Consider the following 12,453-nt stretch of genomic DNA (forward strand, 5'->3'; position numbering starts at 1 on the left):
CTTATTTCTAACAGAGAAACAGATTAGTTTATACACTTTGAACCTCTACAAAATCTGAAGGTACTATTTGCAATAAATAGCCGAATTTTGTACACTGAGATAAGCCACAGGTTCAAAAGACTATAAACAAACAATAAGAAAACTGGTGTTAAAACTCACAGGGCTTCTCAACTGTGACATTGTGCTTGATGTACTGTGCTGGCATGACCTTCCCAGTGAAGATGGTGGTTCTCATCACGTCATAGACACCGTTGACGTTTGATGTCACCAGGTTGTATAACATTCCCATGGAAAGCAACGTCACCAGGATCATTGACGCTGCCCTCATCTTGTCTGTCTGAAGATTTCTGGGGACCTGTTGAGGGAGTTAAAGATGGAAGAAGTCGTCTTTTGGATATGGTGTACGCGCCACAACAGAATAAGAACGGTAAGTCCGCGCACAACAAAAGTGAAGCCCTAAGTATCGTGAGGATTCAGAAAATAGGCTTTTTTTGTGCCCTAATCTGACCCCATTCGGAATATATCTCAAACACTGCCTTCCCACAATCCTCTATATTATTCCTTCAGGGTATCTTTGTCGTCAGGTCACCTATCACAACCAACCTTCCTTGATTTCTCTCTCTGTTCATGTAGTCGGTGTGTTGAAGTTTTTGTGGAGGTATGGTCCACAGGAACCTTACCCCAAAAGTTATAATGGTGCACCAGAATACTAAGGCTTATAGACACACACACACACATAGACAAGGTGATTATAATGATATAGAGGCACCTGACCCTCATGATGAACTATATTTCCATTATAGCCTCCATAAACTAGGTTGCCAATACACAAAATTACAGGTTGGTAGCAAACACAATCTTTAGCTCGGTTGCAAGTCAAGTGAGAGCGACCCACTTGATCCAAATGATTAGTGATTATGACTGGAGGCATGCATGTATATTAAAGGAGAAAGCATATGTGTTGGTGAATTGTAAAACCTTGGCTTTTTTCGCTTAGAGACAAGAGAGGGCCTGGCAACAAGCCTTCCTCAAAGGCTTGCTGAAATGAAAGAATTGAATTGATGATTATGCATTGTGAGGCCGGAGAAGCTCGGGGTTGCTATGTGATTTTTAAGGTGTGTCCGGATATGTGCATGTGTTTGAGTGTGTAATGATGGGTCCAACCGCCCGACACTGGAGAGAAAGGACACTCCTGAGATAAGCGATAAGGACGGTTTGGAGGACTCGGGGTTGAGGAAGCCCATCGAAAGATGGGTTCATGGCATTATACTAGAGAATGGGATTCTCTAAAGACATGACTATGTAAATGTAGTAATTAATAATTTGGGAGTTTGGGAGTGATTACTTAGTCTAATTCAGGAGAATAGAATGACAATTTACAATCTTTTTGTGGGTCAGACTTACGAGAATTCATTAGCCTAGCTATATCCTAGCTTGATATCGTTTGCAGAGAGATAGTCAGCAACTAAAGGTAAGAGAGTTGTCACCTGTTTTGTTATTGATTAACCAGTGCTGAACGGTCAAATATGCTCGGCAATAGGTGGTGGCAGTGACTAATTAAAAAGCTTTTTATAGGCTGTAGGTACATTTCCGAAGAGACTGGTGCTAGTTAGGCATATATTTTTTTGGGGAAAAGGGCTATAATTATGTCACAGGCAACTTGGGGTTTCTTTGCTGAGTTAAGGGTTTTAGTGTTCGAGGCGGTGGGTGTCTCTCTCTGCGTTAGGGTCAGTGTAGTTAGCTAGTGCTTTGTGAAAACTGGTGTTCCGATGTTTTGGGAATCAAAGTTTAATTTTTTGGCATATTAAAGTGTTTACTGGGTGTGGTGAATAAGTTATGGACATTTGCAATGGGTATACAATTTTGGGTTTTGGTCATATGAAGTTGTGAGTGTAATTTCGTTGTTTCCTTTCTTTCTTTTTGTTTCTCTTTTTATTGGTGATTAATTTGCTCAAAGTGTATTTTTGTTTTGAAGTCTCTCGAGATTTGATGGATATTGGGGAGTTTTTGTAATAACAAGGGCGAGGATTTTTTGGTTACGCCTTAGAGAGAGAGAGAGAGAGAGAGAGATAGAGAGAGAGAGGCGAGTGACTGAGTGAGAAAGGAGAGAGAGAGAAGGTCAGTTGCTAAGCGCCTGGGAGAGAGAGAGAGGCAGACGGGCGGATGATTTGCTGAGTGAAGCAGTTTCGTTCTTGAACTCCCTTTTTTTTTTGTTATCTCCTCCCTGTTTCTTTATTTTTGTGTGTTATTTTGGCGTGACCTTGTACTGTATATAGCAGCTGTTTATGGGGTGATTTACTGGGCGCAGTGCATGTTTTTTTTTTTTATCTTTTATTGGGGGATGTTTGTATTAATTTTTCTGGATTGGGATTTGTGTGTATATAAATACATTAATGTTATTGAGGTCGGGAAATATCATAAAGCATAAAAGCTTTCGTAAAGATAGAAAAATGCTGGACGCAAGTGGTAAGACGACTCTGCTTCATCACATTACAGATGTTAGTGCATGCGTGAGACCATTTCGTGGGATTGTAGATGGAGTTTTTTCGCAGCCAGTACAAATCTTTATTGAAGGTGTCAATAATTATTTAAGCGCAAAAAAGATAACAGATGGTGTAGAGGCATTTAGAGAGGCGACAGCTCTGTTAGATTTCAATAAGGGTGATCTCTCCCATCGTTGCAGGGGTTTTCAATTTGCAAAATGTCGAACCTAGGCTGATTTGCAAGCCTTTTTAAGAGCAGCTTATGGCTCAAAGGAACACGAGGATATGGTGAGAGATCTCAGAGGGCTATATAAGATACAGAAATGCACAACTAGCCTCGTAGAACATGGTTCAAAACTTTTTGATTCAGTGTCAGAATGGATAGAAAAATTGAAAACATCTAAATGGGTTACAGGAGGTAGTGTCTCACTTGACAATTTACATAAACTGATCCATTTTGCAATGCTCTTGCACGATTCACCGGACGCAATAGTGGATAGTTTTGATGAAAAGATTGAACCTACATCAGACGAAGAATTAATTTATGCCCAAATTGAGAAACATATGTCTAAATGTCCCACTGTAGATAGTACATTTTTTAATGGGACAGGCCCGAGAGATAGGGTGCAAAGAGACAGAATTTTCTTCTCCCCATTTGTGTGCAAAAGTTGAATAAACAAAAGATTGATCGATCAAAGGCAACAGCAGTTGCGTTGCTTCAATTGTGGTAAACCAGGGCACCCAAAGAAAATGTGTAGAGTTAAATATTGTGGAATGTGCAAGAGTGCGGATCACTATTGGCAATCTTGTCCATCTCAGATATGGAGTGATGATAATATGAGAACTTCCCACATAAGAGGGCAAAGGGATTGGCAAAATTTTTGGAAGGCCGATCAACAAAAAGGGTACAGGTGATTAGTACGTGCCATTGTGGTCTCGTGAGGGACGCCCCAGACCCCAGGCCTATAGTTTATGCAACAGTGGAGAACGTTGATATCCCAGTATTTATAGATACTGGCACTAGCGTGAACTTGATGGATCACAAATTGTATCAATCCATGTTTTCCCATTACCCTTTGAAACCCTCAATGGAGACAGTGTGTGATGTGCAAGCCCATAGATTAAACGCCCTGGTTTGTGTTCAAATACAGTTTACTTTCGGTGACAGAGTATTAATAGAACCATTTTTGGTTATAAATGGGGTTGCATTGGGCAACAGACTTTTGCTGGGTCATCCTGCATGTAGGAGACACAAGATTTTGATCCATGCGGGTGTTAATGGGATAACAGTTGGAATACCTGGTGTTTTTCTTCCTTATGAGGACGTGAATAGAACTGAGGATATGGAGATTATTGGAAAAGGGGATGTGTTTGGCGATGCTAATGGTGATGATACTGAGGTTGTAGGGAGTGGTAATATTAAAACCCACACTGGTGATACGGGGAATAACTGCGGTGAGGCTATGCGGCATATTGGGGTTCACGGTGGTAACAATTTTGGTGAATGTGACAATGATATTATGGGTGGTGATACTGATACTAATACTGATGTTATTTCTGATACTAACAATGGGGTAGATGTAATGAGAACCAAGGGTGGTGATGTTTATGGGATTGTGGAAAGGGGAGGTACTAACCACTAATACAAAGGTGTTTTATCAGAGGATGTTGTTTTAATGCCCAATTCAAAGACACTGGTATAGGTCAAATTGAGGGAAGTGAGAAAACCTGCAGATGTGTGTGTTATTGAAAATAGCGAGAAGCTAAGAGGGATTATCAGCACGGCATCAGTGAACAGTGTATCTAAAAATTGGGTTACATGATTAGAATTATTAAACTGTAATGATACAGTTAGGAAATACCAAAAGAATACATATGTATTGGATCTCCAAAATTGGAGTAGTGATAGTGGTTCAGTGGCTATCATAGAGGGGAAACCTTAGTTTTCAGAGGCAGAAATGCAATCAAGGATACAAATATTTAGAGAACATTTAGCTAATGCGGATTATAGTGAGCGTGTTGAAGCGATAAGCGAGCTCTTGGCAGAATTTGGGGATACAGTAGCCTTACAAGGTGATAAATTGGGGTTGACTAATGTGTTAGAGCATAAGGTAAATTTGGAGAGCAACACAAAACCTATTTATATTCCTGCATACCGCATACCTATCAAAATCAGAGAACAGGTAGAGAAAGAGGTCAATAGATGGGAGGAAGAAGGAATCATTAGGTCTAGTGTGTCTCCCTACAACTTTCCCTTGTTAGCAGTGCCTAAGGAGGACGGTTCTGTCCGTGTATGCGTCGATTTTAGACGTTTAAATGAAAAGGCAATCCCTGACCGTTATCCAGTCGCGTGCATACCAGATCTTTTTGTTGAAATCGGGGGACATAATTTTTATAGCTCAATTGATTTGGTGCAGGGATTTTTGCAGGTCCCTCTTAGCGAAAGTAGTAAGGAATATACAGCTTTTTCAGTGCCCAAGGGACACCATGAATTTACGCGAATGCCGTTTGGTTTATCGGGCAGTCCGATAACTTTTACCAGGTTGGTAAATACAGTTTTGCACGGGTTATTGGGTAAAAATGTTTTTGTATATATGGATGATATTTTAGTAGCCATAGAAACGATCGCAAAACATCTGGAAGTGCTTACAGAAGTACTTAGGAGGCTTAGATTAGCGGGGTTGAAAATTAAGCTAGCTAAGTGTTCATTCTTGAAAAAGCAGATCACATATCTAGGTCACGTCATATCTAAGGAAGGGGTTAGAGTAAATGAAGATAAAGTCAAAGCAATAGCGAATTTTCGCACCCCGAGATCAAAGAAAGAGATTAAGTCATTCCTGGGTATCACCGGTTCCTTTAGGAGGTTTGTGAAAAGGTTTTCTAATATAGCAGCTCCCCTAACAGATATATTGCGGGAAGACGTTCAATTTCAATGGAAGGAACCCCAGGCGGAGAGTTTTCAAAAGCTCAAGGATGCGTTAATGAATCCCCCCATTCTGAAGTTTCCAGATTTAAGCAAACCATTCACATTAGTGACTGATGCCAGCCAGGAGGGTATAGGTACTTGCCTTATGCAGAAGTTTGATGGGAAATTCCATCCCATTGCCATTTATAGCAGGAAGTTCAGGACAAAGGGCTGCAATGAGAGATCAATAGCTACCATAAATAAAGAAGCCTTTGCAATAGTGTCAAGCTTGGTTCATTTTAAAATGCTACTGATGGGGAATAAAGTAGAAGTCCTTACAGACCACAAGCCATTATTAGATCTTTTTAATAAACCCGAATTGTCGCCTAAAAGAGCTCGATGGTTTCTAACTATCAGAGATTTTGATGCAAAACTCAAATATATAGAAGGCAAATTAAATGTAGTTGCGGATGCCCTTAGTAGAAGCTTTTATGACACGGAAGGATTTCAAATTGCGCAAGTCACTAGCGAATCTATACAATGGGATATTGCTCTCATAGAGCAAAGGCAAGATGAAGACGAGATTCTGGCAGACGCAAAAGCGTTTCTTAGAGGGGAATTAGTCAGGAAACGTTATAAGTTGCCTTTTTTGGGTTTGGAGTTTGAAGGTAATCCATTGGTCAGGAAAATTAAATATAAATTGAGAACCAGTGAAAGTAAAGGAGATACGACACAGATAGTAATTCTGAAAGTCCTAATTCCAGTGGTTTTGGATATAGCACATTGCAGGTTCGGTAGTCCACACTTGGAGATAGAAAAAAACGTATAATGAGGTTCGTGCTAAATACATTTGGAAAAACATGGGGAAAGATGTGGAAAATTTTGTGAAAAACTGTACAGTATGCAACGCATACAAACCTGCGAGGATAACTTCATGCAAATTAGGGTCATATCCGATACCAAGTAGACCTTTTCAGAGAATACATATGGATATCCTGGGAAATTTTTGTGAGTCTAGAAATGCGAATAAGTACTTGTTAGTAATAATAGATGAACTTACAAGGATAGTAGAAATTTTCCCACTTAAGCATAAAATGGCTGAATAAGTAGCTATAGCATTTTTCAATGGTATCATTTGCAGAAATGGCTCACCCGAGGTTCTATTGACCGACAATGGCAGAGAATTTGTGACCAAAACTTTGGAATGTTTAGCGGAAGTCATGGGGATACAGAAAGTGACAATTATTCCTGAAGCTAATGGGTTGTGTGAACGAGCGAACAGGAAAGTGCTCGAAGGTCAAAAGGAAGACTGTAGGCAGTAATGATAAGAATTGGGACAGATATATTGATGTTGTTAGACATAGTATTAACACTATGGTTAGTGATTCCATTAAAATGTCTCCATTTGAAGCTTTGTTTGGTTGCCCAGCACGAGGCACATTTGATCTGAAAACTATACCTCATCATGGGGAGGATACGATCGAATCTTTGATATCTACAGCGAGAGAGAGACATGCTTGTCTCAGCCGTAATCTCGAAGCCGCGACCAGAGAGATAGTAGAGAGAAGAAATAGTAAAACATCTGATCCCAAGATCAATGTTGGAGACAAGGTATTTTTAAAAATCGACGTGAGAAACGAGCTGAACTACAAATTAGGCCCGAAATTTGAAGGTCCTTTTAGAGTCATTGAGGAAAAGATTGGAAACAGATTTGTAGTCTTAGAGGAAAAAACACATCGGTCGTAATTAACACATATCAAAACTCAAAAGAGTTGGTTGTGGTAATTAATAGAATGTCGCGCAATTGCATTTTTTTTGTCTGGTTTTTGTAAATTAATGGTGAAATGTTTTTAATGTTTTTCTTCCCCTTTCATTTCTTCTACTATTTTTTTTCTATTATGTCCAAACTGCGGCGTTTTGGCTTAGTAAGATTCAGAGATCAATATTTTACGTGGAAAGTTGGTTTGAAAATATGGCGAATTTTTGTTAAAGCTGCGAAACGTGATGATAAACACGTGATAATTCCTATGTGTATGGGGTTTTGGAGCTGAATTTTTGCGGTTCTTTTTTGGGGCTGGTGGGGGGGGTGGGGGGGGGGGGGGGGGGGGGTGGCGGTTATTGGGGTTTTATGGGTTTTGGTGAAGAGGTTGTATTTATTTCACTAGTGGTTATATTGCGGTATATAATGGGTGGTTTTCCATTTTGTGAGATTTGCAACTCTTAAAAACTTTTCAAAAATTGTTTAATACAAACATATCCTTCACACGGAATGATATACAAGACATGATTATACAAAAATAGCCCCAGGTAAGATAGTAATATTGTATACGTAATTCAATGTATGGAGTTATTTCCAATAGGTCAGACCATTCGGAATTTCTGACCAGAGTCAGGATATCAGAGGATCATTCGAACTCAAAGATATATATATACATATATATATATATATATATATTATATATATAATATATATAATATATATATATACACTCTGTAGGTGAGCCATGTAGATTAATGGTGCGTTCTGTAGGGGGCTTGTTTGGAAGGCAAAAAAATAAATTAGTCACGGCACGGGAAAGACGAATATAGGGTACATACAATTATGTCTCCATGGCTACACTGTACACAGTAGGGAACTCACTCTCTCTCTCTCTCTCTCTATCTATCTATCTATCTGTCTCTATCTATCTCTCTATCTATCTATGTCTTTTATCCTTTGCCTTTCTCTCTCTCTCCATCTCACTCTGTCCCTCTCTCTCTCTCACTCACTCTTTCTCTGTATAAGGACCATCTCTCTCTCTCTCTCTCTTCTCTCTCGCACTCTCTCTCTCTCTCTCTCTCTCTCCCTTTTTGAGCTGTTCCCAAATTAGTTGTGAGGAATTCCTCTCACAACGATTTTATTTTCTAATGTTTTTGTGTATTCACTTGTTTCGGTGCTATTTGTCTTTTATTATAGTTATTAGTGTCCGTCTCATAAGTAATTATTGATTGATTTTCACTGCGTATTGCCGTCTGTCAGGTAATCGACAGACAGGAACTATGTTACTGTATTTGTATGTTATGTAAAAACCAAATATATTTGCATGCCCATATATTTTGTAAAATATGTACGTCTATATTGCATGACATAATAAGGGAAAAAGAACCATATTTACTCGAGAATGACACTCTTAACATTGTTTTATCTAATTTTGCTATGTTCTAGTACGTAGTATCTGTGGTGTGGTTAGCACCGAAAAGATGGTTTTACACAAAGACGAAGTCTTTTGACATAAACGTCAGTAAACGTTTTAGTAACGCAGTATAATTACTGTTTTAGTTATGATAATTCATTTGTCCTTATATATATATGAAATTGCTCTTGGCGAGTGTATTGCGCATATCACGTATGGTAAGAGTTGGTGTCATTGGGTCTTGTTTGTGCCTCTCGCCAGAGAAGCCATTAGGAGAGGTCAAGAGATCGGGAGGGGAATGGAAGGGTAGTAGTAGTTCGCCCCTCTGATCGCTCCTTTGCATGCCCCTCTAGGGGTGCGTATAGTACACCACTGTACGGGCGTGATATCGCCCAAAATTGTATTGACACACACCACCAATGAATTCACTACATTTAATAAATATGTTGAAGTTGCACACTATTATATTTGGAATTTATTTTTGACAACGAACTTGTTAATTATTGTAGAGTTTTTTATGTTCATGAAAACCCTGTAAGTCAGTTCTGCATTCGTGGTAATTGTATAACTTGTCTCTTTTCCACAACAAAACCCGAATGCAGGACGGAACGAACGGCTTCTTGGCTCAACTTTTGAGATGACCTGTTATCTAGTGTTGTGTAGTGATGTGTGTGTGGATTTAGAAAGGGCGATTGCCCTGATTCTTTGAATTTTGTCATAATTTGTTTCATTTGAGTGACATTGATTTACAATTCCAATTGAGTGATTAATTTCATTTGTCACTTATATGTTATTACGCTTTGATATGTTTAACTTTTAGTACTTAAATTTATTTTAACTGTAAATTTATCAAATGCGTTTCAATACCCCTCGATTTTATTTCATTTTTCCTGTTTCAGTTATGTGGATGGTGAATATAAATTGATCTGATAAACCTTTATTGTGTTCATACTTTAAGGTTATGCAAATAACTTTTAGAAACGAGATAACACAGCTCTCCTCTAAGGTCTGAAAATCAACCAGTGAGTACTCGCAACATTTAAACAGAGAGAGAGAGAGAGAGAGAGAGAGAGAACCTCTCATCGTATCTCGTATTGCGATTTATGATCTGAGTTCATGTCTACAAGGACTGCTCAGTAAGTGAAAGTACTTAATTGTGGTACTATTCATTAATGATATTGGTGTGTTATGCTCGTTCATAATGAATTGGTTTGAGAGATACCTTCCCGTAATTTAGAAACCGCAAAGGGAGTTTTGTGGAGTTGTTACGTAAGGCTTTTAGCGGTTTTTGACCAAGTAACAATGTTAAGCATATACAGTCCACTATAAGTCCATCTTTTTCGCCACAATAACTAAAAATTACCAATTGTAATAACAGTAATAATATGACAGTTGTGAAAAAGGTGAATATAAGAAAATACGTAGAAAATATAAAATTACGGAGAAATGTGTGTAAAAACTGTAAATAACAAGAGAATGAAGTGAAAAATGAAAAAAAAAATTGTGTAAAAAAATCTAACAACACTTGTTTAATTTATTGTAAATATGTATTTACTCACCTAATAAAGCATCACCTAAGGAAGCTGCCGCAGGACGACCTCTCCTTTAGACTGTCCAATGTCGTACTGAAAGAAAGAAAAAATCTTCCAGAGTACCTTTGGTCCAGATAGGACTAATTAATGCCTGCCTGCCTGCCCTGCCAGACGCAGGCGCAGACGGTACGACAACTTCAAATAAAAGTCTGTCGGTATAAAAGTATAAAATTGTGTAAAACGTTATATTTGCCTTATGGAAAGTTGTATTTTATATGATGGTTTATATATAGTAATTACAGCACGTATAAAATTACGACTGACGTAAATTTTCACTACAGATTGGCTGTCACTTATCGTACGCCTGGCAGCCTCGCTGAGCACACGTAAACAATGGCGCACAGTTTGGTTGGTTAATTTTTCAGTTTTCGTAATAATAATAATAATAATAATAATAATAATAATAATAATAATAATAATAATAATAATAATAATATTATTATTATTATTATTATTATTATTATTATTATTATTATTATTATTATTATTATTATTATTATTATTATTATTATTATTATTATTATTTAAAAGATAAATGGAATCATACAATGCATAGGTCTGTGTAAACGTTGCCACTCTCTCTCTCTCTCTCTCTCTCTCTGAGAGAGAGAGAGAGAGAGAGAGAGAGAGAGAGAGAGAGCTTTAGCAACAGAACTGACCTACCCCATATACCCAAACTCCTTTTAAACCAGATACCCCCTGGAGAGAGAGAGAGAGAGAGAGAGAGAATACTAGGCTAAAACTGCATTTTGGTTTTATTCCAAAGTCAGGAAGAGAGAGAGAGTAGTAGTAGTACCAGGCTACAACTCTGCACTTTTATCTTAATTCAAAAAGTCACAGAGAGAGAGAGAGAGAGAGAGAGAGAGTAGCTTTACGCAACAAAACTGACCTACCCCATGCTCAAACTACATAGCCCTCCGGGCATATATAGCTGGGCATACCACGGCATTCCAGTTTGGGTATGCGATGAACGTCCATAGTAGTAGTGGTGGTCTTTTATGTAAGTGGTTTACATAAAACATACCCCGTTCCTCGGCCCACGAATTTCGGGCCCGTTTTTCCTGGTGTCCTGTGTCAGATTGGTTCACTCGTCTGGCAGATTGCTTCGCGAGCCATATCTCTCTCTCTCTCTCTCTCTATTCTCTCTCTCTCTCTCTCTCTCTCTCTCTCTCCCTGATTCTCTCCTAGAAATATATATAATATTATATATATATATATATATATATATATCTATATATATATATATATAGATATATATATATATATAATATATATATATATATCGTTTGCAATCAAAGCTTAAGGCTTAGGGTTATATTACTACTTACTCTCTCTCTCTCTCTCTCTCTCTCTCTCTCTCTCTCTCTCTCTCTATCTATCTATCTCTATCTTTCTCCGTCTCTGCCTCTCTCTCTCTCTCTCTCTCTCTCTCTCTCTAGAGAAAAATAGTATAGTAAAGAGTAATGAAAATAGCAACGGTAAAAATCACATTCAGTCCTGAAGGATCATACATAGTCAACCTTCGTTACATTCAGGTACAGGAAAAGTATCGTAATTTTTTTCCCAATTTCGGTCCTGCAGGAAAAGCACCTTTTTTTAATTGGCCTATTTTTTACAATTAAGATTCTCCAGTTCAACACTTTTTTTTATTTTTTTTTTTATTTGATTCTGAAGGCAAAAAACACCTTTTTTAATTGGCCTATTTTACAATTAAGATTCTCCAGTTCAGCACTTTTTCTTTTTTTATTCTGATTCTGAAGGAAAACACTTTTTTAATTGGCCTCTTTTTTTTCAATTAAGATTCTCCAGTTCAACACTTTTTTTTTATTTTGATTCTGAAGGAAAAACACTTTTTTAATTGGCCTATTTTTACAATTAAGATTCTCCAGTTCAACACTTTTTTTTTTATTCTGATTCTGAAGGAAAAACACTTTTTTAATTGGCCTATTTTTTCCAATTAAGATTCTCCAGTTCAGCAACTTTTTTTTATTCTGATTCTGAAGGAAAAACACTTTTTTAATTAACCTTTTTTACAATTAACATTCTCCAGTTCAACACTTTTTTTTTATTTTTGATTCTGAAGGAAAAACACTTTTTTTAATTGGCCTATTTTTACAATTAAGATTCTCTCAGTTCACCCCTTTTTTTTATTCTGATTCTGAAGGAAAAATTTTTTTTTTAAATGCGGTAACTTTGTTTTTTTAAATTAAGATTCTGCAGTTTAAAGCAGCTTTTTTAGATAATAATAATAATAATAATAATATAATAATAATAATAATTAATAATAATAATAATAATAA

The sequence above is a fragment of the Macrobrachium nipponense genome, chromosome 47 (assembly GCF_015104395.2).
Source record: "Macrobrachium nipponense isolate FS-2020 chromosome 47, ASM1510439v2, whole genome shotgun sequence".
NCBI classification, from domain to species: Eukaryota; Metazoa; Arthropoda; class Malacostraca; order Decapoda; family Palaemonidae; genus Macrobrachium; species Macrobrachium nipponense.